Source organism: Stegodyphus dumicola, chromosome 1 (assembly GCF_044657685.1).
Source record: "Stegodyphus dumicola isolate Sdum_Otavi_A_Nest chromosome 1, ASM4465768v1".
NCBI lineage: Eukaryota > Metazoa > Arthropoda > Arachnida > Araneae > Eresidae > Stegodyphus > Stegodyphus dumicola.
The window spans coordinates 189,718,150-189,744,743 of record NC_140768.1 but is presented as its reverse complement, the minus strand read 5'-3'; the positions used below and the strand labels follow the sequence as shown (position 1 = coordinate 189,744,743).

Below are 26,594 nucleotides of genomic sequence, written 5' to 3'. Positions count from 1 at the left end.
AATATTCAAGCTAAGGGTAAAGACAGATTATCATTGTGTGACTTATTTACCAAGGTAGAAGCACATTTAAGGTCTTTAGAATCCATGGGTCTTGATATAGAAAGTAATTCAGCCTGGCTATACCCCATGATAGAATCCTGCTTACCTTATGATATTTTGCGAGCATGGTAGAGATGCAGTATTAGGGGAAAGGAAGATTCTGATAGTGAAGTGAGTTTTCCGAAGTCGAGTTTAGCGTTGTTAATGAACTTTTTGAAGAGGGAGGTAGCGGGTGAAGAAAGATTACAGTTAGCCAGGGCAGGCTTTGAAAGTATTATCCCAAAAGAGAGAGTAAAAGAGAAAATACTGAAAAGGGATAACAAGTACCCTACTGCAGCTGGTTTATTCGCTGCTAAAGAAATGTCGTGTTTGTTCTGTGGTAAGTCGCATGAAAGTAAGGACTACGTAGTCGCCAGATCGTTCTCTCTGGAAGAAAAAATAAAGTCAGGGAAAAGAACTGTTGTCTGAAATGTTTACGCTTTGGCCACCGTGCCAAAATGTGTAAAGTTTTTGTACGCTGTCATGCCTGCTCAAAACCTCATACAGAGCTTTTCTGTCCTGAGATAGGTAAAACGAAAGAAATTAGTGATCAAAGTAAACCCCTAACGAATATCCAGAACACACTTGCAAATCAGCAGTGTTCAAAAGAAGTAGCTCTCATGTCACTAGAAATACTAATTAAGGGTAATAAGAAAATTAAGAAGGTTAGGGCACTATTGGACAGTGGGTCCCAAAGGAGTTATATTTTAAAGAGCACCGCGAAAGAACTTGGTCTTAAGCCTCTCGCTACAGCAGCTATTACCCACACGGTATTTGGAGGTGCAGAAATAGAAGCTAAACCTCACAGTAAATATAAAATTAAATTAAGTGCACCGGGTAATGGTTACAAATCAGTTATCACAACCGAATTCCTTGACCAAGAAAAGATATGTGGGAACATTCCACGCATTCCAAAGGAGTCTGTTCTAGAAGAGCTTAAGAAACATAGATTATGGATGTCAGATATTGGTACTGGGTGTCCTGAAATAGAAATTTTAATTGGCAGTGATGTTTATGGCCAACCCTAAACAGGACGAATCAAACAGCTGAACAACGGTCTAACGGCAATTCAGACAAAACTTGGATGGACAATTTGCGGTGAGTTAGAGAATCCGTCCCAAGGTTACTTGAATAGTGGTACAGCTAAACGTTGATGACTAATTTATCTCTGAGAGAACTTAGCATTCCAGATTTATGGCGGCTAGAAACAATAGGAATTAATAATCCCGCTGAAACGTCATCTAAGAAGGAAGTAGAAGAGCTAGCCCATGATTTGTTTCTCAAAGAACTTACGAGAAGTGAAGACGGGCGTTACCGTGTTGGTCTTCCATGGACTTCCAAACATTCCTTCAAATAGAAATGAAGCAGAAAGAAGGTTGTTTAGCACTACAAGAAGACTGAAGAAGATAAGTAAATTTGAAGATTATGACCTAGTCTTTAAAGAATGGCAAAAAGAGAATGTCATACAGGAAGTCTCAAAAAGGGAACTAGAAGAAGTAGGAGGCCATTACTTGTGTCACCATCCAGTTATTAAGCCAGAGAGTGCTACTACGTCTATCAGACTAGTGTTTGACGCCTCGTGCAAAGTTGGAAGAGCACCATCCCTAAATGACTGTCTCTTCAAAGGACCAAATTTGATAAAAGAAATTCCCGCTATATTATTGAGATTCCGAGAAAAGGTTATTGCTGTTGTATCTGACATCAGAAGAGCCTTTCTCCAAATTGAAGGAAGAAGATCGCCAATTTTTGAGATTTTTATGGTGGGAGAAGGCAAATAAAATTGTCTATCAACATAACAGAGTTTTATTTGGAGCTACTTTGTAGCCCTTTTTTACTCAGCGCGGTTATAAGATACCATTTGAACAAGTATCCAAAACAACTCAAAACAGTTACTGACAAACTGTTGAAGTTCTTCTATATTGACAACTGCGTAACCTCCGTAGATAGCGCATCCGAAATAGAAGAATTTATCTCAAAGTCAATTGAAATTATGGCTGAAGCTAAGATGGATTTGAGATTATGGCAGTTCGGTCCGGTAGAAGAAATAGAAAAGTTGTCAACTGAGAACAGAAGTTTGTTTAAAGAAGATTTTATGACTCCAGTTTTGGTTTTGGGAATTAAATGGGATAGAAAGGAGGATTGTTTAATGATCTGCAATAAATTTGACCCTGAAACAGAAAATCCTACTAAACGGAAGATCTTGTCTATAACACAAGGTATTTACAATCCCATCGGTTTTCTCATCCCAGTATTGTTGCCAGCCAAGATAATAATTCAGGAGGCCTGGTCAGCTAAGTCAGAATGGGATTCCCCGCTTCCAGAAAAGATTCAAAAGGACTTTCAGAAATGGTATAGTGAATTGAAACAATTATCTAACTTAAAGGTAAATAGACGTATAGGTTACGGAAATAAAGAAAAATGGTCTAGACATGTTTTTTGCGATGCAAGTCAGAATGCATATGCAACAGTAATTTTCCTGCGCTGTGAAGATAGTAATAGGATTTCGGTACAGCTTCTAGGAACAAAATCTCGACTTGCGCCAAAAAAGGACTTTGACAATCCCGCGTCTAGAACTTCTTGCTTGTGTTTTGCGAGCCAGATTAGCAAACTATATTCGTGAGGCTCTAGATGTCCCTACAATACCAGTTTATTACTGGACGGAGTCTTCAACAGTTATAGCATGGATACGAAGAAATGACCAATGGGGTACTTTTGTGGGTAACAGAATCAGAGAAATGTGCAAACTCACAGAATCATACCAATGGTATCTTGTCCCAGGTAATCTAAATCCGGCGGACCTGCCATCTCGTGGTTGTAGCCCAAGACATCTTATCGAGACGAGATGGTGGGAGGGACCAAAATGGTTAAAAGACGAACAAAATAATTGGCCCACATCGGAACAGGTTCCTAACGAAGATTTAGTTGTGTCAGAAAGAAACAAAACTGCTATATCGTTATTTACCTGTGCAAAAGTAGATCAATTCATGAATTATGACAGAGTTTCGAAATCTTGCAGATTTGTAAATATTATTTGTTGGATGAAAAGATTCATATCCAAATGTAGAAATAGAAATTATTTTTTCTCATCTGAGTTCTCGATCGAAGAAAAGAAAGTGGCAGAGAAGTTCCTTTGGTCAAGAATTGAGTTAGAAAATTTTGGTGATGTCTCAGGTTCTGTCAAAGGTCTTGTTGTTGTGAAAGATCAAAATAACATAATACGAGTGAAAACCAAGTTGTTAGAACGCGATGACGAATTTTCATTCAAATATCCAATTCTGTTGCCATCAAAACATCACGTAGTAAATTGTTTAATACGAAACTGCCATTTAAAGAACTGCCATACTGGTCTCCAGACTGTTGGTTCCATTCTGCAAGAAAATTATTGGATTATTTCTGCTAAGTGGCTCATTCGCAGTGTAAAAATCTTCTTCTAAGAACACTTGGTAGATCATCACTCAATTTTGAAGACCTTTCAACGGTATTATGTGAAGTTGAAGCTGTAATGAATGATCGACCTCTTACATATATTTCAGAAGAATCTGACAAATTTATTCCTTTGACTCCATCATCTTTTATTCAAGACATCCAAGAAATTGGGATACCTGATCTAGAGAAAATTAATTTCCAGAAACTTCAAAAAAGATACCAGAAATGCCAAAATATAAAAGATCAATTGAGAAATAGATTTCGAAAAGAATATTTGGCAAATCTCGTTCAAAATTCACGAGAAAAGGCTCAAGTGATCCAGACGGCTGATGTAGTACTAATTGAACTAGACAACCGAAAGAGACTTAACTGGCCATTAAGCAAAGTCACCAAATTGTTTCCAAGTAGAGTTGGTTGTACACGCGTGGCAGAGGTAAAAACCTCTTCAGGAACTTTTGTACGACCGATTCGTAAACTTTGCCATTTGGAGATATCTAAGAACGATGACCCATTAATCCAGCTGATGAACTGTATGAACACTTTTCACAACTCAATTTTAGAACTTTAACTTTTTTTGCTTGAAATTTTCATAGACATTAGTTTTATTTCATTCTATTATTTTTGAGTAATGATTTAAATTTAATTTTAATGTTTAATTTCTGGCTTCCACCATAAATTAAAGGTGGGAGTATGTTAAATGTTCATGTAAAGTTTCTTTTCGTCGCTAGAGGACGCTAGAAGTTCCATTAGTGAGAGAAATTAAAACCTTCCTTTTTTTTTTTTTTTTTTTTAAACAGTACATAGTTCGGTTTCGAATCCGTGTGATGGACGGATAAATTGTTTCGTACAGCCATAAAAGAAAAAGAGAGGCTGTACAAGAAAATGTATTTAAATCTTAATTTTTTCTTTTTGAATGTTTTATGTAAATAAATTGTGATGTCAAGAAAATTCAATTGTGGTTTTTCTGTAAAGAAGATTGCCAGCTGAAACATCACGTCAGATTCAACAATGCATCAGAACAGGTAAATGAATTTCCTTCTCGTTTTTTAAATCAATATAAATAGAACCTGCATACGTCAGTGGATTCTGACAACTTCGATCAACAGTAGTTGATTAATTACGTAATACAAACAGTCCGAACATCTGCCAAGAGTACGTGCTTCAAATACAGTCTTTGCTTGGAGAAGTACAGATTTGGGCAAACTGACTTGATTTTTCACGTCTTTAATTGAAAGTTACAAAATTTGTAAACGAAGAATTTTACTCGTAAAACGTTTTCGTAAAAATTATAAATATTTTTCATGACAGTTTTAAAAAATCTCGCAAAAGGCGAAAGATATGTCTAATTTTTTGAAAAATTTGTCTTTATTATAATTAGTTTATATTGATATAAAATACTATTATAGCACGATTTTGCAAATATTTGAGTCCACTTGATCGTATTGGTGTTATTGTATAAAGTGTTATGTATTATTTGATTTATTTATTTGTTTAATTATTGCATTTTAGGTAATCACTTTCGCATGTATTTTCGTGTAATTGAATTTGTGGCTATGTGTTTTGTACGGAAGAGCTTATTTTTTGTATAGAATTGTAGACCTTGTGATTCTGAATCCAACAATGCTTAAATTGAAAAAATAACTGAAGTAGAACCCGTGATATCTGCACAAACTATCCTGACGAGTCTTAACAAAAGGTTTTGTCGCTAAGTTGGCAAGTAGCCGATCAGGCAACTTTTCGGAAGTTTTTGAAAACGCATCTTCGGAGCTTTAGGAACGATTTAAATAAGAATAGGAATTTAAATAGGATTTATGAAATTTAAATACATTTATATACATGTGTGCGTATTACTATTTGTTACTGATGAATAATTAAATATATTTTGTCTAATAATTACGGTTTGCCCACCAGCGGCCGAGCGGTAAAGTCGCTGAACACTGGCAGTTCGGTCCGAGGTTTGAATCCCGCGAACGTGCTGCCTGCATGGGCGTTTTCCTGGTTTTCCCCATGTGTAACGTGTATGCGAACCAGTTTTCCTTAGAAAGTCCTCCACGAACCATCCCTTCTTTTAGGCAGATAGCCCTCGAGGTTTTGCCGTAATCATACACACACACACAATAATTAAAGTTTGGAAATTTAATATGGGAATGAACAGGAAACAATCAATATTTACAGCGGCTTATTTTACAGCATTTTTTTTTAATCTTATAATTTCTTAAACCAGAAAGTATCCGTAAAAAAAGGTAAATGCAAGTTTTTGTCTTTGACAATACTGTTCATAAAAAAGAGATTGGTGAAAATACAGTACGTAAATATCATTCGTATTACTTAGCACCCAAACGTCATTTGCGTATAGTGACCGGTTACGAAAACGGTTTTTTTCATGTGTTCGCGTAATGGTAGGGTTTGCTAGTATGAAACAGCTGCTTAAAATATTATGTTTCTTCTTCTTGAAGTGCAGCAAAAGTGATAGGGAGCACTGACTGAAAAAAATATGTTGGAAATCACCAGTAATAAATTCAAAATAAAATGAAGAGATATATGCAAATTAAGATTTCATTTCATAAGATATTTAGTGAATCGAGCGTTTGAAGGGTCGAAAAAGAGCATTTTGAAATTTCGGAAAATCCAAAATAATGCAACATTGCCAAATATCATAATTCATTTTGCATATATTACCTGCATATCTATAGTGCAACACAGCTAATCTTTTTATCGCTGTTTATTTTTAGATAAGCGGATTCATATACTCCCCCCCCCCCAAGAAATACTGAGAGTTCAAAGTTGAATGAACTTCCTTGTCCATTGCAGATCTTCGAATTTCTGTCTGAAGATTTGAAGACATGAGTTACATATCCCAAGTAACCAGCTACAGGTCAAAGAAATGGGATGATCTCGAGTGGGGAATCGGTCTCGAGCAATCCGTGAAGATTTCACGATCCACAAGCAAAAGTGAATGGCAATGGGGTGATTCCAAGAAAGTGAAGAAGCTAATTTCTCAGTTTTCTAAAGTTTCCAGTGCTCACGGAACGGCTTACATTTGCGATAATACTAACTCGACATCAAGATTCATGAAAATCGTCTACAGGTGAGTTCTATATCTTCTGAAAAGCTAAGCTATAAAAGAATTTTTCTCTTGAATTTCCGTGAACGTAATGAAATTAAGAAATAATACGGAATTAATAACTTAAATCAAGTAATTATCTCAGAAAATTAACCAGATGGAACCTATTAAATGACAGGTTTAAGTTAAACCTAATTTACTATTAAACTTCCCCTCTTTAACATTCTTCCGCTCCAGACGCATTTTTGTCTTCTCACTTAGCTAAAAGTCTAAACTCGAAGAGCAAAGACAAAATTTTAAATATAACTAAAATACATAGAAACGTATACATAGAAACTGTTTATAATCCTAGAAATTAGCGGGGGTCCTAAAAATTTAATGTTTAAACATGAAGAACACAGCTGGTTACTTTCAAACGCCTAGCCAAGAGTGGACTTCAACTATCTCAGCTTCAGCACGTAGATGAAAATCTCAAAGACCGAACAACTTTCTTTCTTGAAATTACTACAGCTCCGTTTCTAAATTGCATATTCTCTTGCCATTTAAGGTTGCCTAATTGCATTCTGCTTATGTTTGACAGATGAAACAGAAAGTACAGAAAAGAATTAACATAAATATAACAATGCATTAGCTAAAATAAACCTTAAAACTTAATTGTCGAGATTAATCCAATCATGGGAGAATGAAGGAAATCCAAAAACGGCATTCAGAATTTACTGGAGCCCTACGAAGAATTATGCAATGAAACAGAAAAAGAGGAACTCCCGCAGACAACAATAATACTGTATTTCCAACAAATAGCGCAGACGAATAGACTGCTATGAAATTAACTCCAAATGCCTACAATTCCGTATAAAACTATCGCCAATCAAGAAGTTTAAGCTTGCTGATTTTAAAACTACATGGAAATCTCCTTTTAAATTACGTTCGCCTATTGCTGACAAAGCATACAAGTTAACATTGAAAAGTGAAAGTTGGAAAAATTTGAATGCCTGTACCAAAGATATTATACTCTTGCTTAGAGCTCAATATCGTGTCATTGCCTAACAAAGAGTTCTTCTTACGTTGCTCATTTTTAGTGATCTTGATCTACAGTAGTGGCCAAAATTGTGGACACTTTTGGAAATTTTTATGTTTTTTAACTTTGTATGCTTATAGAAAACGTTGCGTTTCACAAAATCCAAACTTGTATATTTAAAGAGTATTTTGTAGTACTTGTATTTTAAAGAGAGTTTATTACTGAATTCAATACAAAACACAAAACTCAATTATTTGCAATACAAAAAAAATTAAGCGACAATAGTTATCGATATATCTTAGATAATGATTGCAGTGAGTTACCAGTACTTAGTAGGGTACCCTTTATTTTTGATTACAGCTTCACATCGACGTTTCATTGAGCTGACAAGAGTTTTAAGCTCTTCTTTCGTTATTACATGATGCCAGGAAACAATTATAGCCTCAATTAGTTCCTTTTTATTTGATAGGCGACTCATTGTTTTCAAGCGGTGCCACAAAATTTCGATAGGATTGAGGTCAGGACTGTTTCCTGGCCATGGCAACAATTTAATGCTCTTTGTACGAAACCACTCTTTCGATATTTTGGCCGTGTTGCAAGGAGCAGAATCCTGCTGAAAAATAAACGAAGCATTGTTGGGAAAGAGATCTCTGATGGAAAGTAAAAGTTTTGGTTCTAGCATAGTGTCAATGTATTTTCTGGCATTCAGTGTCCCATCGATGACATGAAGGCGACCAATACCATCTGCTGACATGCATGACCAACTCATAATACTAACTGGGTTCTTCACAGTTGCTTGAATGCATTCAGGATGTAGCTCTTCTCCTATTCTACGTCTTACATATTTTCGCCCATCACTACCGAATAACGATATCTTAGTTTCATCACTCCATATAACTTGTGATCACTGATCATCTGTCCAATTAATGTGTTCCTCTGCCCACTGTAGTCTTTTTTTTTTCGTTGCTGAAAATTAAGATAAGGCTTTTTTCGTGGAATTCTACCTCTCAGTCCAACATCTGTTAATCTTCTTCTGATTGTTCTTGAACTGACAGAAACACCAGATTCATTCAGATCATTTCTGATGGCCGCTGATGACATTTTTCCATCTTGGAGACATAGTCTTTTTATTCTTCTGTCATCAATAGATGTGGTGCACCTTTTCGGGCCTTTTCCTTCTTTGTTTTTTTATTGAATTTGTCTTCTGATGTTCTAAACAAAACTTTCGGACTCCAGATGTAGTCACTGAACCACCCACCTGTCTTGCGATTTCAGCTAGGAAAGACCACTTTCTCGTAACACAATAATATTACATCTCTTTCTAGGTGTCCAATCTACTCTTTTATTTGATGTCATTGCTTCTTGACTAAATATTAAAAATTTTTACAAAAATTCCTACTTGTAATTGCAGTGTATAAGAAACAGGTCCTCCTTCTACAGAACAAAGCAAAATAATGAATTGTTTCAAGTGGAAACATGATGTCAGCTTCTACTGGCAGTTACTAACATTTGATTGGTTCTCAGAACAAGAATAGTGATTGGCCAGGAAATTTAGACATTACAAACCACTTCATAACTGTGTTTTTTATTTATATTAAAGTACATATAACTTTTCTGTATTGCAAATAATTGAATTTTGTGTTTTGTATAAGGTAATAAATTCCCTTTAAAATGATATATACAAGTTTGCATTTTGCGAAACGTAACATTTTCTATAAGCATACAAAGTTCAGAAACATAAAAATTTCCAAAAGTGTCCACAATTTTGGCCAGCACTGTATGCCATAACCATTCCAGTAAGGACAATCATAAAGCCCCGTGTACATCAGAAGACAAAGTTTCCTCACAGACATGTCTCCTGATAGTCTTTCGCCGATATTTCTTATCTAAGTTCCTCTGAGCTAGTAGTACTAAGCCAATCAGAGTAGCCAAAGCAGATGACCTGATTTGTATGCAGTAGGAAACGAGATGTCCACCAATCTCACGACAAACATAATAATTTGCAAAGTTTTCAATGCCTTTATTTCTCACAACTTATTTTTTAATAAGTTTTAATAATAATAACGGTAATAATAAACGGAAGGCTTAATGGCGGGCAAAAAGTTAATAGTGATTTAAATTTAATGTAATATAACAACGTTTTCTGAATATCAATAAAAGAATTAACGTGGCAATAGCATATCGTGTCAATCATGCTAACCCGAAACAAAAATGTTGCCAACAGCAGCTACTTATTTAAAATGCTGAGATTAACAAAAGATTTTCGACATGCAGTGACGTCACATGCAATTTTTGGCTTTTGACTCCAAATTAATCTTCATAATTAGAACTCCGTTTTTTAAATAATTTTAATCCATAGTTTAATTCAAAAATAATCTCTGTTAAAACTCTTAGCAAGCATGAACAACAAAATTGAATAAACTTTTCGTTGCCATTCCAAAAACAACAAAAAACGAATAAAACGATATTAGCCTTCCCAGATACGAAGTTAAGGTGCAGCATATCACGGCAGAGCTTTCAAACCACACTATTTACAAAACATATTATAGATATATGTAAATGCTAATCTCGAAATCGCATGGGGGGTTATTGTCCTTCCTATACGCGATTGTTTTGCAGGAAGCTTTTTAATTTTAGGAGATAAGTCTGTTGGAGGTTTGATAAGTTGACTTTTTAACGTGGCTGATTGCTTCGTAGTAACGTCTGAAAAAAAAAAAAAAAAAAAACCCACAGGATTTAATCTATCAATAGACACTGTAACATCTTCGTAATTGATTTTTACGGTAAAATATTTTTCTTTTCTGTCAACAACTTGAAAAGGACTATCGTAAGGAGGTTCTAATAGCTTTTAAAATCTATCTTTGCGAATAAACACATGTGATATTGTTTTCAAGTCTTTAGGGACGAATATTTTTTTGACATATTTATCAAATACTGTTGTACTTGATCCAATTTGTTCCATAGATTTTTTAGTTTCCTGACAAAATATCAGGTGGTGTAGGATTTGTGCTATCTTGGAAAAATTCTCCAGGTAATCGTATATTTTATCTATAAACCATTTGAGCAATGATGTATGCAGAATGTTTTTGCATAACTGTGTGTAAGCCAAGAAGAACAGCTGGAAGTGTTTCACTCCAGGCCAGGCTATTGTGTGCCATAAGTGCGGTCTTGAGAGATATATGGAGGCGCTCGACCTTCTCATTTGCTTGGGGATGGTAAGCTATCGTATGTTGCAATTTTATTCCACAAATTTTTGATAGGTTGTTGAACAACTCTGAATTAAACTGTGCTCCACGATCTGTGGCTAGGCGACATGGCGTACCATATCTTAAAATTCAGTTAGTATAAAATGCTTTGGCAGCTATGTCTGCTGAAATGTTATTAAGTGGAATCACATTCATCCAGTTACAGAGTACTGTTCAATGCAATTGAGACAGTAAATATTCTCATTTGATGGCGGTAGAGGTCCAATGAGATCAATATGCACGTCACAAAATCGTTCTGTAAGCAGTTGAAAATCAACGAAACTTGATTTTGTGTGCCGATAAATTTTACGTTTTTGGCAAGCCATGCAAGATCGAGTCCAAAGCTGCACATTTTTACGGATACTTGGCAAGAAATTTCTTTTATATAAAGTATCTGCAACGATGCTATGTACTGTATATCAGTTGAAAATTGAGAGATGTATTGTAAATGTCCAAGTTGACGAGGTGATGCTTTTTCTGGCTTTCGTTTAAATGGAAAGATTATAGATTTATGGTCTGTGAATATTTTAAATGTGCGTCCTTCCAGTAAAAATTTGAAGTGTTTGATGGAGAGGTAAATTCCTAGTAACTCTCTACCGCAAGAACTGCTTTTGTGCTTCGTTTAGTTTTTTTGGAATAAAATGCGATAGGTTTCCATCGCTTATCTTCAAATTGTTGAAGTACCCCTCCAATCGCCGAGTCTGAAGCATCTGTATATATTGACAGAGGTAATTCACGATTCGGAAATGATAAGTCTGTTGTATTGACTAAATCATCTTTGCACCGCTGAAATTGTCCCTTAGCTTCATCTGTGTACTGAATTTTCCGTTTATCTTTTTTCCGTCCTCCATTAAGGTAGTCATGTAGGAGAGATTGTTTTTTTTATGTACTTTTTAAATATTGCCGGTAAAAATTAATAAGGTCTAAGAATGTTCTGAGTTCGTGAACGGTTGTTGGAAGTGTAGACTTTGTCAGGTAAAGGTCGGGATCCTTAAGAAGTAATTAAATAACCCAAGAATTCTATTTCTTGTGTGCCAAAGATGGATTTTGAAACTGCGGAGTCCAAAGTCATTAAATCTTTCAAACATTAGCTTTAAATAGATTCCGTGTTGTTCCTTATTAGCAGATACTATCAGAATGCCATCTAAGTAGGGAAAAGCGAAATATAGACCTGAAAGAACTGTATTTATTAATTTTTGAAACTTTGCTGGTGCATTTCTCAAACCAAAGCTCATTACATTAAATTCTTATAATCCAAAATTAGTAATAATAGCAGTTTTACATCTGAGTCTTGAGCAAAATACTAAAAGCCAAATGACACAGGAATCTTCCGCCAGTAAACTTGTTTGTCCAGAAGATTCTACAGTTTTTTCTATCCATCCAAACGAATCCCTTTCTATTCAGATTTTTACAGTATAACATATCGCATATTTTCTCCCCCTCCTCGTCCCTAGTATCTTCTTAATACTACAGAAATTAAAAATTGAATTTCGGAGTTTTAGATGCTAAGGAAACATTGATCGGGGAAAAAGACATATAACTGAAATTCCGCGTGATATGTAATAACTAATTTCGTTACCATCCAGACAGCATTAATTCCAGAGGTAAATGATCATTCCGTCTCGTTATTAATACACACACGTTTTATTTACAATATAATACTACAATGGTTACAAGCATTATTATTAGGCACACGCCTTCATCATCATTAGGCTTAACACCTTCGTTCTTCCATCAAAGTTAAAGTTAAGTTACAGAATATCAACAGAGACAAGACTTTCGGAGCGCCACCTAACGGCGAAAACTATCAATTTATAACATCCTGCCCCCCCATGAACTGAAAGTTCATCAATTAAATCTAACTAATCAATATTATACAATACTTACTTATCAATTACAATAATAATTAATTATCAATACTACAATTAATATAAAAACATAATGAAAATATTACAAAAATAGATAACAAAACAATAACTAATAATTATAACAATAATGATAATAATATATATAATTCTAAATGAAATATTAAAGTTCAAATTGTCTTATTTTCTCAGCATATAGTCTATTCTGAAAGTTACAATGGACAGAAAAGTTGTATTGGCCGTTTCACTATACCAGATTTAAATTTTACACTGAACGATCGTTACTTACCGTCGCGTCCATTATACGTTTCCACAATTTTGCCTAAATTCCACATATTTCTAGGCAACTTGTTGTCCCCGATCTAGACTACATCATTCACTTTAAAGTCTGCTTTGACCTTTGTTGGTGTTATACAGTTTGCAGATTGTAAGTTTTTGAAAATATTCGCTTTTCCATCTTTTCCAGTAATGATCTAACAAATTTTGTCGATAGTTGTACCGCTTTATCATATTATTTCTATCTGCATTAACATTTGCATCATATTTTACCGGTGGTAAATAAATCAAACGTTTCTCTACAAGAAAATGAGAAGGACTCAAAGGAGATAACACTCGTGAATTACTGTACACACAGGTAATCGGTCTTGAATTTATCAGCTTCTATTTCTGTTAAGTTCTCAGTTCTTCAGGTGAAAGAGACGACTTCCCAATTATTTTCTTGAGGCATGTTGAACACGATCTGCTGGAAGCAGAGCTGTGGCTTGGACTGCAGGGCGAACCTTATATCGCCTGCATATTGAACAGTTTTTGAGCACAGATTTAACGTTCTGCCTTCCTTTGAGAATCCAAAATTTGCTCCGTAGTTCAGCCAGTGTGTCAGCTATTCTTGAATGTAGTACCTTATTGTGCGCGTCTATAATTAAGAGTTATGCATACGTGTTTCCCCCAGGAATTAACCATGGGTGTTTTTCTTCCATTTCACATTTTGAAAATTGTAGTCTTCCCTTTATGCATATCAGTTTGTTTTCATCTAATTCTGGATCGAACTCAATAATTTCGATACTCTTGATACAGGTTGATCATTAAGCAGTTGATTTCTTTCTTCTTCAAAATGCTTTGATTGGATAGTTTTCACCCAATATATTTCTGCTTCTGACAGTTCTAATGCTGCTAAGGGACCTTGTTTCTTCTCACCAAATTTTCTCGCATTATGTATAAAGCGTTTTATCTAAGCTGTAATTCGATACAATCTTGACAATTTGCTATATTTTTCTATATCGAGAACTGGTTCTGGTATTGGTGTGACATTACATGCAAACTGCACTGTAATTTTCTTTTCAATTTTCAATTCTTCAGAGTAAACTTCACTCAAATTGCTTCGAGGCCATGAATTATCTGGTAAAATTAACCATGGAGGACGGTGCCACCACTTAGCGTCTTTCATTAAATTTGAAACACTTTTTCCTTTCGTGAGTATATCGGCTGGGTTATCCGATCCCTTACAATGAATCCAGTTTTGAGGATCGGTATAGTTCTTTATTTCAGCTACCTTCCCTATTGGATGCAAATGGTTTCAAATCCTTCACCGTTTCTTTTATCCAATGCAGTGTAATGGAAGAGTCTGACTAAAGTAAAATAATGCTGTATTTGAGGTAATCGGCAATTCTGGCTGCAATCACTGCGCTCATTAATTCTAATCTCGGTAGTGTCGATTTCTTTAGAGGAGAAACTCTGGTTTTAGCCATCACAAAACTAGTGCTGATGTTCTCTCCTTCCTGAAATTTGAGATACGCTGCTGCACCGTAAGCTCTAGGGCTGGCATCGCAAAATATGTGTAACTGCAATGTATCTCCAATGATATCCACGTTAGTCGGAAAGTATTTCCTTGGAATTGAAAATTCTGTCAGGAGTTCTACTTCAGAGCACCAGCTCTTCCAGGTTTCCTTCAATTGAGGTAATTCTTCATCCCAAGGAATTCCTCGTTCCCATAATTCTTGAAAAATTATTTTCAGCCTTACAGTAAAGGGGGAAAGAAAACCCACTGGGTCAAATATTCTTCCCGCAGTTCTTATTATTGTACGTTTATTATCATCAGAATTCAAAATAAAATTTAATAGCTTTTTGACGTCAAATTTAAAACTCTCCTTTTGAGTATCCCATAACATTCCCAATACCTTTGATGAAGTATATGTATCGTCTGTTGTACAAGTTTCAAATCCATAATCAGACCACAGGTTTTCAAACTCTACAGAATTACCTTTCCATTTTCGAATTTTCATTCCCACTCCTTTGATTATGTAGTCTGCTTCTTTAGATCTTCTGAAAGCTTCTTCTTCATTCGGAGCTCCTGATAACAAATCGTCGACGTACATCGATTCATTTAGCATCAAACAAGTATCTGGATACATAGTGTAATAGTGCTTCAGGTGGAATTTAATTACAGCAGCTAAAAGAAATGGACTGGAAGTAATACTAAACAGGACTCTAGCCATTCGCAGAATTTTTGGTTGAATATGAGATACATTATCTGGCAAATCGTCTATCCACAGAAATCGTACAACATCACGATCAGTCTTCACTAAACTAATTTGCAGAAATTCTTTCTCAATATCAGCAATAAATGCAATTCGGTTAATTCGAAATTTAATTATAAGTTTTAAGAGATCTGAGTTTAAGTTTGGTCCAGGATGTAACAATTCGTTTAGCAAAGGAGCATGAGGAGGATGCGAAGAAGCACCAAAAACAATCCTCAATTTCGTTGTATTCTTATCCTTTCGAATTACAGGGCGATGTGGTAAATAATATATCGCATTCTTACCTGTATCATTTTGTTCAGTTACTGATTCTACGATTCCAAACTTACAGTATTCTTCTATCACAGATTTATAGTCAGCATACAAGAATGGATCCTTATAAAATCTTCTAAACAACGAAACAAGTCTTTTCTTAGCATTATCGTAATTATTTTCCGAATTATTACAGTTATGTTTCCATGGAAACTGGACTTCATAACGGCCTTCTTTAAAAGTCAAACTTGATTCGAAACTTCGAAGAGCTTATTCATCAGAAGTAGACACTTTTAAGTCATTATAGATTCCCAGGGATTCTAATTCCCCAAACGCTTTTAACTGAGACGGCGTTAACTGATCTTCATCCAAATCCTTCATAAAAACAGCATTTAAAACTCCAACGGATGATGGTTTTATGGTTAAAGAGGAATGTGTTAACTGCACCTTGAAGTGACCATCCCATCAGTGTATCTATTAACATCACCGATGAACTTAAACGTTTTGTTTTACCAGAAACTATTTCCCAAAAATAATCTGATCCAATTAGAATGTCAATTTTATGATGATTACTTTCACCATCTTCATAATCAGATAATTTAATGTTTAAAGATTGGATATGGTCATATAGTTCTTGGCTGCGAATTTCTATTAAAGCATTACAAATTTCTGGGGATTCTAATGCTTCAATAGTCAAATGTTTATTTTCGTCTTCAATATTACGTAACTGAAATTTAACCCTACATCTTGTACTGTTCACTGCAGTATCATTACCAAAAGTGTGTAAATTTATTTTTTCTTTACCTACGACTGGCAAATTTAATTTCTTCGATAAATTTTCATGAATAAATGTTCGTTGACTTCCTGAATCAAGTACACAACGAACTTTTGTTTTCATTCCTGTGCCACGAACAATGGCTAGAAATGTCTGTAGAAACACAATTTGTTTACCATTTGTAATTTCTTTCTTTTCTGGCATTATTGACGTCAATACTGTTTCAGAGTTATTAATAGAATAAACCTGTTCACATGAAGAATCATTTACAAATGGATAGGCCTTTTTCACATAACCTCTTTTTGTGTTGGCCCACCAGCGGCCGAGCGGTAAAGTCGCTGAACACTGGTAGTTCGGTCCGAGGTTCGAATCCCGCGAACGGGCTGGCTGCATGGGTGTTTTCGTGGTTTTCCCCATGTGTAATGTGTATACGAGCCAGTTTCCCTTAGAAAATCCTCCACGAGGGCATCCCTCCCCTTAGGCAGATAGCCCTAGTGTGCTTTGCCATAATTAAACACACACACACACCTTTTTGTGTTGTTGCCTTTTGTGACATACATTACATTCAATCTTAACTCTGCATAATTTTTTTAGTATGGAACCTTTTATAACACAAGAAACATCTAAAATTTCTTTTCAGAATATCTTTCTTTTGTGCTATGTTAAATTTATTACAATCGTCTGATAAATGATCTGTTACTTTATCACAAAAAACACATAAATTATCAACGAATGTGTTTAAAGCCGCAGCTGTTGACTGTATTTTTGGATTTTTATTTTTATTTTCGTATAATACGAACTTTTCTTTATTTTGTGTGTTCGCGAGGACATATTTATCTGTAATTTTTGAATAAATATTATCGTAATCCATCGATTTAATTAAAAGAAATGTACGTTCTCGAGATTCGATTTCTTTCTTTAAAAAGTTTAATAAATCCGTTATTTTACTTATGACTTTTTTTTTCTGGCCATTAACTACTAAAGAGTTTTCGCCAGTAGATCGCATTAAAGTGCACTAGGCAAAGATATTTTCAAATAAATGGTACTAGGGAAGTACCAACACCTGTGGGCGAAGAAAATTCAGCTGCGTGAGCAGGCATATCTTAATACATACGAAAGTAGGCGTTCATCATAAAAATTGTGCAGTAATAAGCGATGGCATTAATTTGAAGCATGCAGGCAGGTGTAGAAACTGTATTGCACCAGATGGCGCTGTGTGCGCTTGAATTCTTCGGACTAGTGCAGAACCTTGATGATTGCGAAAGATGTAAGACCATCGCGAAACATTAACCCAAGTTTATATGTATTGCACCAGATGGCGCTGTGTGCGCTTGAATTCTTCGGACTAGTGCAGAACCTTGATGATTGCGAAAGATGTAAGACCATCGCGAAACATTAACCCAAGTTTATATGTGCCTCTTTTTGTTGTAAAAATGTATTTAATTGTGTCGTCAATAAAATATAGAGAAAATGATAAAAGTCGAGAATGCGTCTGACAGGTAAGTGAGATTTCTTTATATTTTGATTTGAATTGAGTTTTAGCGACAAAAAATATATATGCGTATTTACAAATCGTTTTGGTGCCGATAATCCTGGAGAGACCTTTAGATAAAGTAAATTGCGAAGTGAATACTGAAAAACGTATTTAGCGAATTGAATAATTTAAATTGTTATGATGGATATAGAAGCTTTAAAAAAGATTAGAGCACCTATCAGACGCGCGGCAACTGACACTATGAAACTGTTAGAAACTGAAATAAACAAACAGGAAAGATCAGTTGATTTAATTATGAACTTTTAGCGAAACTTTTAGATAAGGAAGCTAATTTAGAGTATCTTAATGAGGAAATTCTGTGCAAAACGGAAGAAATAGAGAAGGAAATTAAAAAACAGCAAGAATATAAAGATAATATTATTACTTGGAAAATTCGCGCGAATAGAATCCTGAAAATGAAAGAAAGCGAAGTTGTTCGTGAAACTGAAAGAACGAATGTTGTAGAAACCAGAAGTGAGCAGCAGAATACAGTAAAACTTCCTCGCTTGCAGATACCTCAATACGATGGCAATATATAAAAGTTTAACGAATTTTTTTCTCAGTTTGAAGTAGCTATCCATAAAAATGTGAACCTTAGTAATGTAGAGAAGTTTAGTTATTTAAAATCGTACTTAACAGACGAAGCTGAGGTAGCTCTACGTGGTTTAGCATTAAGCTCTGAAAACTATGAAATTGCCTGGAACATATTAAAAGAACGCTTTGGTCGAAAAGATATTATTATCGATGCGCATATGGCAAGACTTTTAAACTTAAGTCCAGTACGAAAATCATATGACATTGTAGCGTTGCGTAGACTTCTCATTGTAGCGTTGCGTAGACTACTCAGAATGCGAAACACATATTCGAGGATTAGAAAATAACGGAATTAATCCTAATAGTTACAGTTGTCTGTTGTATCCAGTTTTGTTAAAATCGATACCCAAAGATTTGTCCTTAGTATTTTCTCGTAAAATACATTCGGAAGATGAAAACAAAATATCTGATTTATTAGAATTTTTAAAGATTGAAATTCAGTGTCGTGAACGTAACGAGTACTTAAGTAGAGACTTTAATTTAAACACTTCAGATTCGCGATTGGAAACTAAATTTAATCCTTTACAAAAACTTAATCAAAAGTATGGGAGATTTAATAAAACCAAAGTTGAATATAGCGGGAAAAATAAATTAAATTCGAACATTCCTACTACTTCTGCATTTATTGTTGATGTGAAAAAATGTATATTTTGTACAAAACCGAAAATAGAGCACGAATCTGCCATTTGTCCCTTATCAGTAGAACAGAGAAAATTAATTCTTAGAAAATATGGTATATGTTACGCTTGCTTTTCGAAGGGGCACGTATATAAGCAGTGTCAAAAGAAATCTATTTGTGGAATTTGTAAACATTTTATGCATCACGAATTGATTTGCGATCAACGCAATGTTTATTCTTCTACCCCCGCTTTGGAGTCTCGTCAGACCGTCGACGCGAATAAATTAAATGTCTTCCGTAGCATGTGTGAATGAATCCGATGATTGCGACATACTGCTTGAAACTTGCTCGGCAGTATTAATAAGCAGTAATAAAAGCAAAGAGATTAATATTTTGTTAGATAATGCGTCACAGAGATGATTTTTTGAGAAAAGAAGTAGCCGTAGAAATGAAACTACCCATAATTAGACAAGAAAGTCTAGCTGTTTACACTTTCGGCTCTAGAGTGCCAATACAAAAAACGTATGACGTAGTTCGGTTTTCACTTTGTAATTTATGTGATTCGGACAAGAAAATAACGACTGAAGCACTTTTGACTGACTGTATTTCTGGATCGCAGTTTAAAGTATCACATAACAAATTAATGCAAATACTTTCGAGAAAGAACATTCAGTTGTCAAACCTAAGTAAATCGTCAGGAAATGAATTGTCTCTGCTTATTGGAGCACAGTATTTTTGGGATATTCATACGGGAGAAAAACAGTGATTAAACAAATCTTTGTATTTGATTGATACTCTGTTTGGAAGGGTTGTTCAAGGTCGAATCCCTCCATCAGATTTAAATGCGAATCGGGATATTTCTATTATGAAAATTGAATGTTGCGCCGCATTAAATGAAAAACTAACGCAGTTTTGGCAGTTAGATTCAATGGGGATAAATGATACTCACAGTGGAGATTTGAAATTTAAAGAGGAATTTATTTCACAATTCGAAAGTAATTTAAAATATGAAAATGGAATGTATACAACTAAATTATTCTGGGACGGTAAACCAGAAAACTTGTCTAACAATTTCGCGGTAGCAAAACGAAGATTTCGTAACTTAAGTGTAAAAAATGAAAGAAAATGATTAGGTTTATAATGAATATATAGTTAAGGAGCAATTAAAACTGAATATCGTTGAAGAATGTCCTTTCGGCTTAGAAGAGAATTCTTATTATATGCCTCATTCAGCTGTAGTAAGATCGGATAGGGACACTACGAAAGTCAGATTAATTTTGGATGCATCGTCAAAAGGTAATGGGTGCAAATCTCTTAATGAATGCTTGAATCCTGGGCCACCGTTGAATCCCAGAATTTTGGATGTAATCTTGCGATTTCGCGAATATGAATATGCATTCAGCTGTGATATTCAGGGAGCATTTTTGACCATAGGAATAGCGGAAGAGGATAGAGACTATTTACGTTTTTTCTAGTTTCCAGATGAAAGTGATTCAAAAGCTTACAAAATTTTACGAATGACTCGTGTTCCCTTTGGAGTGACATCAAGCCCATTTATCCTTGCTGCGACTATTAAATACCACATTACAAAATATAAACTTGAACAAAGCGAAACTTGTGAAATGCTTGACTCGGCACTTTATGTAGATGATCTTTTTTACGGAGCAAATACAATAGAGAAAACTTTAGAACTTTCACAGAGCGCTGTAAAAATTCTTAAAGATGCGAACATGAATTTAGGAAAATTTAATACTAATTCGGATGAGTTGAGAAATTTTTGGAGTGAACGAGATTTGTCTGATTTGACAGAAACTAAAGAACGTCCTTTGAAGGTTTTAGGCATAATATGGAACACCGAAGAAGATACTTTTAAGTTAGATGTAAAACCTCTACTGGACATGACCTGTGATAGGAAGAATTCAAAACGTAGTGTACTTCAGACAGCTTCGAAGTTATTTGATCCTATGGAAATTGCATCACCGTTTATTGTTCTCATAAAATTATTAATGCAAGAAATATGGGAACTTGGTTTAGGATGGGATGATGAGCTATCAACTGACTTGAAGAAAAAATGGGATAATTGGTGCTCTCAGATTTATCTGTTGAAAGATTTGACAATCGAAAGAAAATATTTCTCCATACCATGGAAGTTGGTGAAAGAATTAGAACTACACATATTTTCTGACGCTTCTGCTAAAGCTTTCGGAGCAGTTGCGTACTTCCGTTACGTGTCAAGTGATGATTGTATTTATACAAGTTTTATCACTGCGAAATCTAGAATCGCACCGCTTAAAAGGTTGACATTACCGAGGCTTGAACTTATGGGAGCTGTTATTTCTTATAGACGTTTCCAATATTTGAAAACAAATTAAAAATTTCCTGTGCCTAGGGTATATATGTGGACAGATTCCTTAATCGCTCTTCATTGGATTAAAGGGAAAGCTTCAAAATGGAAACCTTTTGTATCGAACCGTGTATCCGCAATCCAGTCTAGAACTGATCCTGCTGATTGGAATCACTGTAGTGGGCAGGATAATCCTGCAGATTTCATATCTCGAGGAGCTACTGTGGAAAAGTTTATGTCCAGTTCGATTTGGATGCAAGGTCCAGAATGGCTTCGGTTGAAGAAAAGGGATTGGCCAAAAAGGCTCTAATTATGAAATTTGTCCAGAGATTTCTCCAGAAGTATATTGCGAAAAAAGAAGTAAACTGGAAGAAGTATCGTCTTTTGTGTGCGAAGTGCAATCGAATTTGACACATTTAATGGATTTGAATAGATAGTTTAAGAAAATTATACCGTGTTACAAGTTGGATACTACGATTTATATACAACCTTAAATTTAAAACTAAACGATGTGGTAAACTAAGCACTGAAGAACTTAATGAGGCTGAAATTATCTGGACAAAAACTGTTCAAAGTGAAGTTTTTGCGGAAGAGCTGTCCTCTTTGAGACAGGGTAAAACAATTTCTAAGACTTCCTCTATTCTAGAACTGAATCCCTTTCTTAATAATGACGGGATAATGCATGTTGGTGGAAGATTTCGGAAGTCAAGACTTTCTTACCTTCAAAGACACCCAATTATTATGCCCTCAAAACATCACTTTGTGAATTTATTAGTGTGGGATGCACACAGCAAAGTGTTTCACGGTGGAATTTCTGAAACTTTGATAGAAATACGCGAAAGATACTGGATAATTAAAGGAAGACAAACTGTTAAAAATATCTTAAGAAAATGTATTCTGTGTAAACGATTTAATTCTTATCCTGGTGTGCAAGTTACTGCTCCTTTACCAGTAAATAAACCAGAAGAATCACCTCCTTTTTCTGTAGTAGGTATAGATTTCGGTGGACCACTTTATACCAAAGACAGTGATGAGAAAAATTACATCGTGTTGTTTACTTGTGGAGTAACGCGAGCTCTTCATTTAGAGTTCGTTGGTAGCATGAGCACAGAAACATTTCTTCTTGCTTTTCGACGATTCATTGCTCGTCGAGGTCTATGTTCTCAAGTTTTGACGGACAATGCCAAAACTTTCAAACGATCAGAACTTGAACTTAAAAATTTGTGGACTGTCATTAGTCATCCAACAGTAAAAGACTTTTACGCCTCCCACAAAATCCAATGGTGCTACATCGCTGAGAGAGCTGCGTGGTGGGGTGGCTTCTATGAAAGACTAATTAAATCTGTAAAACTTGCTTTACGAAAAACTATCAGAAAAACTACTTTATCTCGAGGTGAATTAGAAACTCTAATTATTGAAATTGAAGGTGTTCTTTAACTTATGTTTATTCTGAATTACAGGAACCTATGCCTCTAACTCCAGCTCATATGCTATTGGGGCGTAGAGTGAATAGTTTGCCTCCTGCCAGGCTTCATTGTGATTCTAATTTAGTTAATAGGAAAATGCTAATTAAAAGATTTAATTATCGAGAAAGATTGGTAAGTATGTTTTGGAATAAATGGAAAAATGAATACTTAATAATGCTGAGATCTGTTCATTGTGTTAAACCTTCAGGTAAAATTACTGAATTTAAAGTTAATGATATTGTATTAATTCATGATGAAAAGCTACCTAGACATTTTTGGAAATTAGGAAGAGTTGTAACAGTATTTCCTGGCAGAGATGGAAAAGCAAGGTCTTGTGAAATTAAAACAGGTACATCTGTTATTAAAAGACCTGTGCAGCTTTTATATAATCTTGAAAAAAATGAATAAATTTAATTGTTTATTATATGTTTATTAATCTGTATTAATGTTACAGGACTATTCCATATATGTGATGAAAGTTTAATGTATGTACAGGTATTGAGTTGCCAGCTTATTATCTTTATTATATTTATTGCAGGTAACTTTACAAATTGTTTAAAGATGAATGATTTGTTTATATAGTAAATAAGTGTAGTTTCTTTAATATGTGAGTTGATTGAACTTTACATTGTAAGAGTTTCTTTTGTTAAATTTGTATAAATGCAAGTGTTTGAATGAATCCCTGGTCATTCGGGGGGCAGTCTGTAGAAACTGTATTGCACCAGATGGCGCTGTGTGCTCTTGAATTCTTCGGACTAGTGCAGAATCGTGATGACTGCGAAAGATGTAAGACCATCGCGAAACATTAACTCAAGTTTATATGTGCCTCTCTTTGTTGTAAATGTATTTAATTGTGTCGTCAATAAAATATAGAGAAAATGATAAAAGTCGTGAATGCGTCTGACAGGTAAGTGAGATTTCTTTATATTTTGATGAGTTTTAGCGACAACGAATGTAAATGCGTATTTACAGCAGGTGCAGTGAGTTGTATTGGCAAATGCAGATGGTGAGTGCAATATAGCTAGTAAGAGTGCAGGATAAGCAGTAGTGAGACATCATGAAAATGGCGAGAAGACTGTTTGAAGCTGTGAATGGCATAAGAGTTCAAAGTCCTTCAGAAGTATGCAGTAGCTAGATAGGCCGTAAAAAGTTCAAAAGTTCGTAGAATCATACGATAAAGTAAAAATTCATACAAAATAATTGGTAAGACCCGCCTAACGCTAGAGGGCGCTGAGAGCGCCATTGAGAGTGTGTGCTGAGATTCGATGGAAGGTGTGACACAGTTGTGAGATTCTGAGATTGAGTTGAGATATTATTTAATTAAATCAATTTATATTTTATTGATTGGTGATTATTGATTTTGATTTATTGATATGAGATGTGATATGTTTTGCTGAACCACCACACTTTCGACAAACTTGGATTACCACTGAACCGTAAAACCAGCGATGCGCATTTGGTGCATCTACGCCAAAAACCAGGTAAGAGAATCTGGTTTAATCCTAGTATCCGGTGCACACGGGATTTGGCTACTTTTGGCGACTTTATGATGAGCAGTAAAATCGGGACATTGCGATGAGTAGTTAACGGGTCATTCAAAGAAAATATATAGTTAAACGTAGTATATACTATGTATAAAGTATATATACTATGTATATACACACATAGTATATAGTGTATAGTATATATATATAGACGTTCTTTGGATCATTTTTGGTGTTGGCGATAATTTTCAAAGTCGCCCCAAGGCTGCACCGTATACTAGGATTTTACCGAGAATCTTTATTGAATTATTGAAACTGAATTATATCTGGATAGAAATTAAACATGGCAGAAAATCTGTCAAAGTTGAAGAAGAAACGCAGTTCCGTGCGTTCGATGTTGACGAAATTAATTAACAAAATAGAAGTTGCTGTCAACAACGAAAACGAAACAGTTGATCAGTTGGAAGCATTTTTGGAACAATTAATCGGAAAAGAAACTGATTAAAATTCTTTAAATGATGAAATTGAAAATCTTTTGAGCGTCGAAACAATATCTGAAGATATATAAGCTTCAGAAGAAATAAAAGAAAAAATAATTTTTTGGAAATCGAAACTTCATTCTAAAATAAAGAAATTGAATTCTGATTCTATCCAAGTTGATACAGTTTCACAAAACATTCAGTTGATTAATAATGAAACTGAAAATTTAAATATAAAATTGCCTAAATTACATATTAGTAAATACGAGTATTATGGTAATTATTCTGATTGGTTAGATTTTTACAATTTATTTGAAAGCTCTGTTCATAATAATCCTAAATTAAGCAAAGTTGATAAATTTAATTATTTGAAATCCTTTCTCGGTGGTACCGCGGCAGCATGTATTAGTGGATTTGCTTTAAGTGATGAAAATTATGATAAAGCACTTGATTTATTGAAAGAAAGGTTCGGAAATAAAAACATTTTGATTAACACTCATTTGAGTGTTTTGCTGAATTTAACTCCGGTTAAAAATCCTAACGATATTATAAGTTTACGAAATTTATATGATAACGCGGAAACGCAGATCAGAAGCTTAGATTCTGTAGGAATTACAGGTGAATCATCTATTGACACCAATTTTAATGAAATTAATTCCTTCAGAATTCGTTTTAGATTTTAATCGCATTCGAGGCGACAAAGAATTTGACTTAAAAACTCTTTTGCAATTCATTAATAAAGAAATTCGAAGCCGCGAGAGATCCTTTCCAATAAATAATTATAAATCATCGAATCAACGAGTGCACTTATGTTCCTCGCAAGAGAAAATAAAAAATAATTCTACTTCCGTTAGACATAACTCTTCAAGACTTCCGCATAAGAGGGAGAATTCTTTCCCCTCCTCACACACGCATGAATTCCTGGCGTCAGTCGAAAATATAATGTGTTTATTTTGTAGCAAAGGTCATAAATGAGAATCATGCTCTACATTTAATGCAAATGAACGGAGAGATATATTGAAGCAACGAGGTCAATGTTTTCGTTGTTTGACCCCAAACCATCGAGTGAAAGAATATTTGAAAAAGGATTTGTGTCCCATCTGCAGCAAACCTCACCATGTTTCAATTTGTTTTCGAAATCAAAATAATCCATACATTATTTCTCCAAAGGGAGAAACCGATAATGTCGTATCAGCGAATATCGTATCGGGAAAAAAGAATAGTATGTTACAAACATGTTCAACCTTAATTGATAATGGAAAAGAGCAGGAAATTATTAGAATTTTCCTGGACAATAGTTCACACCGCTCCTTTGTTTTAACAGCTATTTCCAAAAGATTTAACTTTCCAGTTGTTAGAAAGGAAAGCCTTTCCATTTTCACATTTGGTGCTAAGGAAGCGGAAACGAAATCATTTAATGTAGTTAAATTTAAATTAAAAATACAGATGATCCAAATTTATGCATAGAAATTGAAGCACTGGAAACAGACCATATTTCGGGCACACATTTACCGACTTCCGATAAAAATATTGAGAAACAATTTAGACGCTTAAAAAATTTACAACCAGCGGACTGTTATGAATTTAACAATAAAGAAATATCAATACTAATAGGTGCAGATTACTATTATGATATTGTCACTGGTCGAATTACACGCCTAAGCAAAACCCTCGTTGCAGTTGAAATAATATTTGGGTGGTGTTTGCAAGGCCGAAACACGAACTTAAATGAAACGTTTGCAATGAGTGTTATGGTAAACGAATCCAATATTTCCGATCAACTCAAGGAATTTTGGGATTTAGAGAATTTGGGTATC

The 26,594-nt window shown here is 34.7% G+C and overlaps 1 protein-coding gene across 1 annotated transcript in view; it reads left to right on the top strand.

Annotated features, from left to right (window-relative positions):
• Positions 1–6,262: 6,262 nt before the first annotated feature.
• Positions 6,263–26,594, top strand: part of LOC118201119 (acid-sensing ion channel 2-like) — an 83,198-nt gene continuing 62,866 nt past the window's right edge. The window contains exon 1 of the mRNA XM_085811499.1: positions 6,263–6,592. The gene's annotated coding sequence lies outside the window, so the exon portion shown is untranslated. The remainder of the gene's footprint in view (positions 6,593–26,594) is intronic.